Below are 12,308 nucleotides of genomic sequence, written 5' to 3' on the forward strand. Positions count from 1 at the left end.
GAGCTGGCTTCCTAGGCAGGCGCAGTCCTGGGTTCAAGTTTCCTCTCCGCAGGAAAGCACCTACATCCTGGGCTGGGCCAGCAGGACAGAGGGGAGGCAGGGGACCAGCAGGGTGAGCCAGGGGAGCTGCACAGGAGTGTGACTGCAGCAGGACAACGGGGGTAGACAGACCCAGTATGACCCCCGGGCCCAAAGCGGGCCAGGAGATTCATCCTCAGGTCACACTCACACCGCCCTCACTGAAAAGCAAATCCCTCTGGGAAGGGTGTGCCCAGCCAACCTGACATTTTGCCTGGGGTCACCCCCTCTTCCATGGCGCTCCAGAAGCCACAGAAACGGTCTTTATTTACCGAGCCTCTACCACACACAGGGAATCACACCTCCCTCCCTCCCAGCCGCCACCCGCAAGGGCTAAGCAAGCTGAGGCCAGGGACCCAGAAGCCTCCATTAGTGTAGCTGCTGCACAACTTTCTGGTGCGATGGGATTATGGAATCCAGTCCCTGCAGAGAACTACGATAAACAGGTGTCTGAGAGAACAAAGCCCCAGCCTGGGTCCCGCCTACTCCATGGCTTCCATATGCAGAGGCATCACCAGCCCCAGCTCAGTTCGCAGTGGCTTCAGCCTGCTCCAGTCCTTCAGCTAACAAGTGAACTCCTACGAAGTGCCAGACTGTCAGGCACCTACTGTGTGCAGGCAGGCAGGCAGGCCTCTGGCTGGGGCACCTGCGGGGCCAGGGAAGAGGTCTAACTGTGGCCCCACAGCAACCCCTACTCTGGGAGGTAACTCACCCCATCCCCTGCTGTGTCCTCCCTGGGGCTCAGCTCTGTCCTAGGCACAGGTGATGGTGACTCCAGGTAATCCAGCAACGCCTGCCCCCTCCATCTACATCTGTCCACACCCGCAAAGCCCAGAGGACTCCTAGCCAGAGGTGCACTCACAGTGGTTCCCTTCCTTTTGAGACGAGGTTATCTAATCAATGTCTTAATGAAATTTCAAAATGGGAGAGGTGAGGCTGTAGTAACAGAGAGAGGCCCTGGGGCAGAGGAAGCCCCTTCAGCTCCCACCACAGCAACCAAGGCCCCAAGGAAGGAGGGAGCAGAGCCCATCTCCGAGCACTCCTCCAGGTGCAGGCCCCAAGCAGGCCGCCCACTTGAGCTCAGTAATGGCAACAAACAGGTCAGGCAGATATTGTGACCACTTTACAGATGAAGAAATCAAGTCCAGACAGGCTTAGTCACTTGCACAAGTTGACCCAGCTTCACCTGAAAGTAGATGTGCCTCACCCCAGATAATCATTTGCATCTATTGCTTGTCCCCCTCCCCAATTCTAATACCCCTCCTCCTAGAAGCCTTCCCAGATTTCCCCCAGGCAGGAAGCCATCCCCACTGGTTGATCCACACAGTTCTAATATCTTGTTACAACAAAATAGGCCCCTTTCACAGGGCCTCTCGCTCTGCAACACAGCTGCCACAGGAGGGGGTCACAGCTAAAAAGAAAGAGGATTGTTTCTGGGAGTCAGAAGATGTACATCCCAAGTCAGGCTCCTACCCTCACCAGCTGTTTGACCTTGAATAAGCTGCTTCCTCCAGACCCTTCTAGCCTCAGCCTAGAGAACTGCATAACCTCCTTCCAGAGTCATCTTGAATAATATGTAAAAGTAGGGAGTGAGTGCACAGTGACCATCCTTGGCCACATGTAGCTGGGGACTTTCAGAGGCTGCCCTGATCCAGTCACCCCTGGTTCCAGTACCTCCCATGACCCAGGCCTCGCTAATCATTAGACCCCACCTACCCACAGCACACTCCTCACCTTCACACCTGCCAGTCCAGCCACAGGGCCCTCCATTTCTACTCTTCCCCATGCACGCCCTGCCCTTTCTCACGGCCACACCCTTGCCCCCACTGATCTCCCTGCCTACCCCTATTTCCAATTCTCATGCACCTTTCAAGGCCCAGCTCAACCGCCCCCACTTCAGGGAAGCCTTTCCCAGTGTGCACAGGCACAGGACCTGAAAGATCTCTGCCCGTCTCCCTGAATTCCCGGCCTGCCTCCCCCTCTCCGGGTCCTGCCGTCTGCCCTGTCAGGCCCTCTTTGGGGTCTATTCGTCTCTGGTTCTTCAGGTCCCGGGACTCACAGATACACCCTGCAGGTCAGTCTTCTCCCAAAAGCTCAGAGCCCAGACGTCTCATCACCTTTCAGATTTGAAGGTGTCTCACCAACTGGGGTAGGCTCTCTGGGGGACTCTGGAACTCTCCCCCCTCAAGAAGCTTCCCATTTCCTGGGGTGCGAGAGAGCCAGCCCCAAGACCGTCGAGGACTGCTGCCAGACACTGCTGGTACAGCCCCTTGGGGAGAGACCTGCTCACATCCTGGGAGGAAGGACTTTTCCTGTGACCACAGCTCTCCCCTTTCTAGAGGCTGTGAGAGGACGGAGGCCCTTTGCAGGCTGACCAGAACACCCTCAGCTGGAGGGAGGTGCTGCTGTAACCCAGGGCCTCAGGAAGAGTGTGGGACAGGGGCAGGCACAGGACCGGGCAGAGGCGGATGCCCTCCAGACAGTCAGCCCCAGGGCCTGGCTGTTCAGGGACAAGGGCTTCTGAAGACACCACTGCTGTACTTAGCTGAAGGTGAGGAACAAACCTGGGGTTAGACTGAGGGCCAGACCCGGGTAGCAGTTTACATGCAACCCAGCTGTTAATTTATGTGAGCACATCTATGCTTGTGCGGTTTTATCATCGCCAACAAACAACAAATGTGCCCTGGCACCTGCTATGTGCCAGGCCCCGTGCTAGGTATTTTACATACATTATCTCGCTTAATCCTCCAAAGAGCCATAAGCTGTAGGTATCCACAGTGACATTTTACTAAAATGAAGCTGGAGCACAGAGAGGTTGAAAAAGCTGCTCAAGGTCACACAGCTTGTTACTGGGCCTTCAACAATCTGGCCCAGCCTGACTCTCTGGTCTCAACTGCTAGCGCTCACCATTCCAGAGCCTCTACTCTCTGTCCCCCACCCCTCAAGCTCCCCTCTCTCCCTGTTTTGTGATGTGTGGGGGGTTAATGTGTATTGTCAGCCTGCAGCCTCCCAACTCCCTCTCTCCTCTCCACCTGCCTCCTCCCATCAGGCCAGCCAGGCTCCTGGCCCTCCAGCTACCTCCTCCCCTCCCACCAGCCTGGCTGCGTCACCCCCACCTGCCAGGCCCCGACCAGTGTCTTGTACCGACTTCAGCTGGCAGAGAATCCTGGAACCTTTTCCCCCACAGCGATGTTGACACATGTTTGCTCAAAAAACGTAATGTTTCCATCAAAGCATTTAGGAGGAGTAAATTCCCACCCATGTGACACCTCCTCCGAAAAATATAGAGTACATTCACTCAAACGAGCAATGAGACACGGTCAGCGTTTCTCTTTCTCCGTTGTCACGGTGCCAAGTGCTGGGCAACAGCCGGCATGAAGCAGGCGCTGAACGCTCTCAAGGGGAAGGGAGAGGGGCTAGTTGGTTTGTGAGCCTGTGACTGCTGGCCCCTACTGAACAGGATGCTGGGTCAGCTTGTGGTCAGTGCCCCCTGTCCCTAAGCCTGTGCCCAGAGACTCGAGCTCCACTCACTGTGCTCCCACCAGAGCCGAGCTTCTGTGTCGCTGACCAGGTCACCTACTGCCCAGTCCCCAAGTACTATCCCCACCCCACCAAAGTGGAGCCCTGCCCTCACAGTTGTCACACCACATCTACACCAGGCCCAATGCCCAAGTTCACACACATGCCCCCTCATTTCACCAGGTCCTTGGAAGGTCAAGAATTCAGACTTCCCTGAACTGTCCCCTTACCTACCCCCCAACTCCTGGCACCAGGGACGGGGCTGCCGTCGGGGGATCCTGCTCCACCTCCAGGTTCCAACATTGCCAAAACAGGAGGTCCAAGGCCAGGCACTGGGACCTGGGTGCCAGGAGGTCAGCAATGGCTGGCTAGGTCCTAACTCATCCCAGCCTCACCCCTGGGCAACGGGAGATGACTGTGAGGCCCAAGCAGCCAGGCCTCGGCGAAGGCCCCCTCCCTGCAGCAGAGAAGATGGAGGAGATGAGGGGAGGCCCACAGGCCGCCACCCTGTGCTCACTGCTCCATGTAAGCAGACAGCAATCCTGCAACAAGAAGCAGCTATAGCAGCTCCCCAGAGCCCCGCCCCAGGGTACGGACGCCCTGCTCTGGGAGCGGAAAGGAAGCGTCTGACGTCGCTTCCTCCAAACGTTTTCCCAGAGTCTGTCGCAGGCACCTGGCACACTGCTGCCGCATCTGATACTGGCCTCCTCCCATGACATGTGCCAGGGAGGCCTCACTGTCCCCATTTGACAGATGGGAAGACAGGCCCACCAGGGTCACACATCCAGTCCAAGGCCACACAGCTAGAAAGGGAGTGACACCATGAGACACGAAGTGAACAAGACAGGGGGCCTCTACCTTCAGGACGCCGGCAGTCCAGGGGGAGGGACGCATGCAGACATTAGTGCTGAACGGAATATGCTTACAGGCCGTGGGCCCCGAGGAAGCTCGGAAAGTCTCCAATGTGGGGCCTGGCCCCAGGGGCCCTATCATGACTGCAGAACAGCACATGCAGTTTGGGTGCAGGGAAGTGGGAAGGGTTTCACGGAGAGGCAGGCATCCCAGCACATGCCCCTTCTGAGATTTGGGTCCCGCACCAAGCTCTGTGCCTGGCACATAGTGCAAGGGAATGAACGTGGACATGGGATCAACTCTGGGCAGGCGCCTGGCATACCGTGTCCCGTGTACATCACGACAGCCCAGCCCGGGGAAGTGTGTCAAGTTCTCATGCCTCATTTACAAAATGAGGAGACAGAAGTGCCGAGCAGGTGAGTACTCTGCTCCGAGTAACACAGCTAGTCAGGTCCCGGGCGTATCCGACTCCAAGGCCCGCCTTTCCAGCAGGCTCTTAACTTCTCTGGGCCTCAGCTGGCTCATCTGCAGAAACTCCTCCACTGCAGACTGAAGGTGGCATTAAATGCCTGCCCCTGCAGCCTCGGTCGAGGCAGTGGTGACCACATGACTCCGGACCCTGCTCCTGCAGCCTGTTAGGTGAAGGAGCAGAGGGTCTCCTCGCTTCGCAGTCAAGCTTGCCAGGGAATGGCCACCAATATGAAGTTCTAATTGGTGAGCCTGGCAGCACGGAACCCAGCAACACGCCCGGTGGGTGATGGTGTTGCAGGGGAAACAGCTGAGCACAGCAAATATAGCCATTGACCCAATTCAGTTCCGTCCTGTCTTCGAGAAAATAATTGAGTTTAAATGAATAGGTTTCCCCTGTCCCCTCCGGCCTCAGGGAGGGTGGAAAGGGAGAGGGGGAGACAGGAACAGTTCCCCCGGCTTGCTGTTGGTTATTTTTGAGTCATTAGGCCTGTGAAAGGTTTCTTTCTCTCCTTGGTGGCCAGTGGGGGTCGGACATGGCTGGGAAGCAGCGAAGTGGAGTGCAAACCACACAAGGTGGACGGTGAGGATGCAGGTGTAAGGCCTGGCCTCACCAACAGCTTCGTAGAGTAGCCCAGTTGGTCCCCTCAGGCCCCAGGCTCTTCGTCTATAAAATAGGGACGCCCCCTCCCCACCACTCCCAGAGTCACTGGGCAGACTACTGCAAGCTGAGCAAACTCAAAGGTCTTCCAGGGAGCAAAGCAGTCTGGGGGAACCGCAGAGGCCAATTCTTGGCCCTGCAGGAATACAGACCCAATGTTGCCACATCCGTTTTTCAAGAAAAGCCAGAAATCCAGATTTTTCAGGTGAATGTTTTAGGGGTGTTTAAATATTGGTAACAATTTAAAAAAAAAAACACCTTTCCACCCTCTCAGCCCAAATGAAACTTGCCTGTAGGCTACATATGGCCACCAGCCACCCACGTGCAACCTCCATCAGATTTAATGACAATGCAAGTAAAGCTATTTATGACCTGCTGCTGTCCTCCCACCTGTTTACCGCCTTAGAATTGTCTTTGGCAGTCCAGGCCGAGCCCAGCCCTACTTGAGCGGGAGCGGCAGGGACATCCTCTCCCCCAAGTCCAGACACCTCAAGACCTCAGGGGAGCGCAAGGAGGAGCTGCTCCCCCTCTGCTGTGGGAAGGTGGGTGGCCGGGACTGGTTTTACCCTAGAAATTAGGGCCCTGGGCTCACCTCCTGCCCTGCCCTCAACGACCTGTTAGGGTCTCGGCTTCCTCTTTGGCTAAAAGGGGATTTCTGAGAAGACCAAGTAAGAAAGAGAAAGCTTTGAGATAAAAAGTGAGCACATGTGTCAGGTCTCCCCAGAGAAGTAGTGCCAGAGAGCGGAAAGAGCACGAGAGTTAGCAAGACTTTGGATCTTTTCTGCAACATAGCTCTTGGCTGTGTGAGCCTAGGGAAGTTAGCTAACCTCTCTAGACCTCTCACTCTCCTCCTCTGCACACAGGAGATAAGAATCTTTGGGACACACAGCTGTTGTGAAGATTAAATGAGATGATGACTGTCAAGTTCCTGGTAGGAGGCCTGACACATAGCAAGGGATCAAGAAATGATAGGCATTATTATCATTATTGTTATCTTTAGTGAAAAGCATGCCAGAGAATTCTGACTGGGCAATTACAATAATGTAGCAGAACCAGGCAAACTTGTTGTTAAGAGATGAGGCCACCTAGAATTAGCACAACCATTACGTATGCAAATGGTGCAGCTTAGATGCTGGAGAAGGGTGTTCTTTGAAGTGTATTTAAATAACCCCTCTCCCCTGGCTGCCTGCCCTCCCCAAATCTTGTTTACACTATTCATTTCATTAGCAAACGTTTTCTTCATAAAGCAAGACAGAGTTCCAAACTGGTATATATTCAAATCACAGAGGTTTTATACCATTTGAGCCCCTGCCCAGTGCACCTGGGGCTCTCTGTGGGGGCCCATCCTGGGGATCCTCGGTCAGTGGCAGGCCTGGGGCTGCCAGCTTCGGCCTCCCCAGCCTCTTTTCCCAGTGGGTCAGGCTGGAGACTTGCACTATCCGGCTCCGCTGTAATTCCTGGGGCTGGGAAGAGAGGCAGGGCTGGGGGTGTGTTCTTGGCATTGAGCAGGTGCGGTATTTGGGGAGAAGAGGGTCGAGGCAGCTTTAAAACGACCAGTGAGTTCCCTGTGAGCCAGGGCACATCATATCAGGCACATCATAATACCCATTTGCATCTGAGAAAACCCAGGCTCAAAGAGATTTAAGGAAGTAATTTGCCCAAAGTCACATAAATAGTAAGTTGCAGAACTGGATTCAAACTTGGATCAGTCTCCTCCTCTGGAGACTGCTCTTCTGGTTCTGCCCTCAAACTGCACTGAGCACGGGCCCCTCTACCTGGAGAGGGCAAAGAGAACAATCCAAAACTGATCCTGGGGCCGGCCCCGTGGCCAAGTGGTTAAGTTTGCGCGCTCCACTTCAGCAGCCCAGGGTTTTGCTGGCTCGGATCCTGGGTGCGGACATGGCACCGCTCATCAGGCCATGCTGAGGCGGCGTCCCACATAGGACAACCAGAAGGACCTACAAACAGAATATACAACTATGTACTGGGGGGCTTTGGGGAAAATAAGGAAAAAAAAAGAAATTGAAAAAACCCCAAAAAACAAAAACAAAAGAAAACTGATCCCAGAGCCTTTGAACTGGGAGGGCTCATCAGAGACTGATCTGGGTTCTGACATGAAGACACTGAGGCTCAGAGAGGTCCTGTAATTTGCCCAGGGTCCTACAGGCAGAAAGAAGAGCCTAGAACCCAGGGCTTCTCACCCTGGGATGGCTGCTTCTGCATTTAGACCTTTAAACACAAGAGAATTCAACAATCTCCCTCCCCCTTAACAGCTGGGTCAGTATCTTAACCATCCCTGCATCCCTGGGCCCAACAGACGCAAGCAGACAAAAGATGCTCAGGAAATGTTTGCTGAACTAAACTGTCTTCTTACCAAAAAGACCATGCTGAACAGCTGGAACAGTGAAGGCATGCGAAGGAAAATGGGTGGTGCTTAGGGACAAGGGGGAGAGCAGACCACGCTCTGAGGGAGGACTTGGCCATTCTCAGCTTGGGAAGGGCCCCTTCCAAAGCAATTCCCTGCTGCATGCCTGCTCTAGAGGCAGGCAGTTAGCTCATTCTCAGTATTGCAGGAAATGAAAATAGAAGTCTTAACAGATAGGTTAGCCCCCCACCCACCCCTGCCAGCTCAGACCACCACATGCCTTATCTCACTCCTTCCTTGGCCCCAGAAATTGAGGCTGGGAGAGATGAGTGACTTGCATGAGGTCAAGGAGCAGTAGAGACTAGGACCCAGACTTCTCTGCTCCTTTCCGTCACCCCTCCCCACCTCTGGCTCTTGGAAGCCTAAGGGAGCCTTGATAAGGATGGTAAAGATAATGGCCCTCACCCTTGCCCACCCCCCACAGCCACCTCTGCTAAACTAAGGCAGACTAGGCACCTCCTAAGTGTGGACACTCTGCTAAGCCCCTCCTCTGTTAAAAGCAAATAATCCTCACAAATATCCTGGGAAGTGGGTACAATTAGTGTCCACTAACAAAGATGGAAACTGAAGCTCGGACAGGTTAAGTAACCTGCTCAAGGCCACACACCTAGAAGTGGCAGGAAGTGTGACTCAGGAACTGAGCTATTAATGGCTCTGCTCTGAGATGGGGCCCAGGGAAACCCCAGATGGGGAGCCAGGGGGGTTTCCCCACCTCCCTGTCCTGGCCAAGAGTGTGACAATGTATTACCCCTCATAGCACTATATCCTGCCAGGGGTCATTCAACCCATCCCCCTGCCTCCAGGCAAGGCTGTAAATAAAGCTGGAGGGGGGATGTGCTTTCTGGGACTGAGGCTTGGGGCCTTCTAGAACTGCCCGAACCCAGCCAAAGTATTTTTCAGAAACCATCCAAAATCCCTACTCCCCACCACCTCCCATGCCTAGCCCACCAGCATTCCGGGGTGGAGACTGGAGCTTCTGGCAGGAGCCGGGTGGGCAGGGGAGGAGACCCTTCCGCTTTAGGATGAAGGGGAAACAGGGCCAGGCCCTCAACGGTCAGGCTGCTGCTCCTCCTACCAAACGCCCACCCACATCCACCCCGACACACAGCCAAGGAGCTGCTTCTAAGATTACTGATGTGATCAGGCCCCATCCCCTCTTACAATCCTTCCAGCTCCCAGTCACCTCCAGGATCCAGTCCAAACCCCGCCTGCCTTCCCACAATCTTCCACTCTATCCCCTGCCACGCCCCAGGCCCAACACACACGCAGCAACACAGCCGCCAGGGCTTCCTACAGCAAGCCTTTCCCTCCTCTCCACACGGAAACCTTCCACCAGCCTTGACCTTCACCCTGCGGCCCAACCACCAACTCCGTGGAGCCTTCCTTGAGCCCCAGTGGAGTCCTCACTCCCTTCTCTGTCCACCCTCAGCCCCTCTGACGTAGGGTCTGTTGACCCATCTGCTCCCTCCAGCCAGCAGGAGCCCTTGAGGGCAGAGACTGGGTGTGACTGCCCCCAGCCCACATACAACGTGTGCACTGGCTAGCTGGCTGGCTGGAATTTGCTGCACTGGGCTCCCCAGCCTTAACGAGGCCAGATCTAAGGGTGACCAGTGGAAAAGGAGAGGCTTGGAGGTAGATTTGACCATAAGCCCCCAACCCAGATTGGGTTAGGGCCTGCCAACTGGCTCTCCCAACCCGGCTCAGGAGATGGGAGATCAACAGGGGTGGTGCCAGGCCCAATCTTTCCATGGACGCCTGACAATGGCTGTGTCGAGAATCACAGGAGATGAAGTCATCGCTCCCAGAAATAGGCTGATTAAGAAGACGTGACGACAACATAAACAGCAAGGCTGGACACACACTCACTCTCTCTCACCATGTGTTTCTCCACCCTGGGAAGCTGGGCCACGCCCGAGCTGCTCTGGGAACCAGAGATCATGCCAGGAACCAGAGCCAGTGCACGGAACCTGGACTCAGGTGATACGTTGGTCTCTGAGAACGGTGGTGCCCAGCACGCTCTCCTCTGGGACTCCCTTGCAGAGGCTCCCTGTCCTGACCCTCCCGGAAGTTCCAGACCTGCCCCCTGGCCCTCTCAGACCTCCACAGTTTCTTGTCTCACTCCCTCCTGGGCCCTACCTCTCCTCTCTTCCCAGGGTACAATCCCACCCACCCTTCTTGGCCCCCTCACATTCTTGTCCTGTCCTGGACACAGACTTGCCTAGATGCCAGGGAGGTGGGAGCTTCTATTGGCTAAGACAGGGCTCTGGGCTACAGACACAGGGCTCAAATCCTGGCTGTCTTGTTGCAGCTGTCTGACCACGAGCTAGTCAATCCATCTCTCTGACCTTACCTTCCTCACCTGTAAAATGCAGATAGCAATGTGCCTACCTCAATGGGTAAGATTAAATGAAATATGTTGATTTGTTCTCTCACCAACCTTGCATCAGGCCCTATTCTAGGGACTGGAGACACATTAGGGAACGAGACATCAACTTCCTGCTCCCTGGGGCTTACAGTCTGGTGTGGCAGAAGTACAACAATACACGTAGGGTAAGATCAGGTGAGCTCGAGTGCCAGGAAGAACCAGAAGCACAGAAAAGGGTCCAAGCTAGAGGGGGAGCAGGAGGCTGTGTTTGACAGTATGGGTGGATGAAGTGAGGAAGCAGGTCACAGACATCTGGGCAAAGAGTGATCCAGAAGAGACAACAACAAGGGGAAAGATCCTGGGCCAGGGCACCTGAGGGGCAGGAGACAGGGACGAGTGAGGGCAGTAAAATCAACAGGAGCTGCCCATGCAGGGTCCACAGGAAGGAGCCTGGAGTAGAGTTGGAAGGGGTGAGACACCACTGGGTGGTTTCTTGTTTAAAGATTGCTCCAGCTGCCGGCGGAGAATGGACTGAAGGGGAGCAAAGCTGGAGGTGGGGAGACCAGCCTAGGGGTTGGCTGCAGGCTCCAGGTGGGAGGTGACTGTGGCTTGGATTCTGTGGCAGTGGTGACAGTACATGAGGCACTCAGCACGGTGCCTGGCACAAAATGAACCCTCAATATTGGTTGTTCTCATCCCTACTCTCATCACCATCAACATCCTCATCACCCTCATCACTGGCTGAGGGCTCTGCTGGTCCCGAAGCTGAAAGACTCCTCATCCCATTTTACAGATGACCAGGTCCCTTGCTCAGGGTCTCAAGCAGTGACAGGCAGAGCCACACCCTGCCCGGCTTGGGCTCTCCAGCCTGAGAAGACAGATATTCCTCCTGTGCCCTCCCTCCACCCCGACCCCACAGGGCCCAGTTCTCAACCAGCTCTGCATCTCAGTCCTCACAGGGCCTCCACCGGGGAAATCATTAGACTCCAAACAGAACAACAGCACCAAGTGCTTGCATCTCGCAGATTTCAAGTTCTTTCCTATCCACTTTCTCCCTTGCTGAGAGGGAGGTACTGTGAGCCCCATCAGGTCAAGGACTAGGGCTGAGAAAATCTTCAAATCTCCCTGTATCCTACCTCCTCCAGGAGCTTCTCTGAGCCCAGCAAAGACTTCTCCCTAGGCCTGGCTGCCTCCTAGCCCACCTGGCCCCGGAAGGAGCTGGCCAAGTGAGAGCCCGCAGGCAGAGACCATCTCACTGAGGCCACATGCATCTCTCCCACCCCAGGCTGGGGGCTCCTCCGTGGCAGTCAGGGACCACAGCTGATTCCCGTGCTTGTCCCCAGGGCCAGACACAGGTGAGCAAAAACAGAAATAACTCAATCCCCAGGGTCCGTTGGGGGAGTCCTGTCTGCAGGAGATACCCTGAGACAGCCAGCTACCTCCTGCCCTCTCTGCTGGCTGGCTGGGGCAGCCCACAGCCTCTGAGTTTGGGTGAAGCTGCTGGCAGACCATTCCCTCTTCCCTCCCTCACCATGGAACCACCTGGAGAGCCACGCCCACCCCCACCCCCAGAACTGGGGGGCTGAAGGGTGTGAGTGCTGGGAGGGAGGGGAGTGCAAGGACATGTCCCCTCCTCATCTTAGGGCTCCAGGCCAGAACAGCCAGTCTTTCTTCCCCTCCCCTCTCTGCAGGCCAAGGAGGGAAGATGAAGCAAGACAACATGTTCTCAAGCACACAGAATAGAGAATTTCTTTTAAAGCCACACAAAGTCAGCAGAAAAAGCCTCCGACCCTCAGTCAATAGTGGTTTTTGGTGGGTGGGGAGGTTCTATGGTGGTAGTGGTGAGGACAGAAATTTCACTTTTTGCTTTATGCTCCCGTATGGCTGGGATATGGCACTCTATGCTTGTATTTTTAATTACCTTTATATTAAAAAAGACT

The 12,308-nt window shown here is 55.1% G+C and overlaps 1 protein-coding gene and 1 long non-coding RNA gene across 20 annotated transcripts in view; one reads left to right on the forward strand and one right to left on the reverse strand.

Moving 5' to 3' along the window:
• The window catches only part of DAB2IP (DAB2 interacting protein), a 194,479-nt gene that overhangs the window by 47,894 nt on the left and 134,277 nt on the right, over positions 1-12,308 (reverse strand). The gene's annotated exons all lie outside the window — the stretch shown is intronic.
• The window catches only part of LOC106824195 (uncharacterized), a 42,832-nt gene that overhangs the window by 6,790 nt on the left and 23,734 nt on the right, over positions 1-12,308 (forward strand). The window lies entirely within an intron of this gene.

This window comes from Equus asinus, chromosome 10 (assembly GCF_041296235.1).
Source record: "Equus asinus isolate D_3611 breed Donkey chromosome 10, EquAss-T2T_v2, whole genome shotgun sequence".
Lineage (NCBI taxonomy): Eukaryota > Metazoa > Chordata > Mammalia > Perissodactyla > Equidae > Equus > Equus asinus.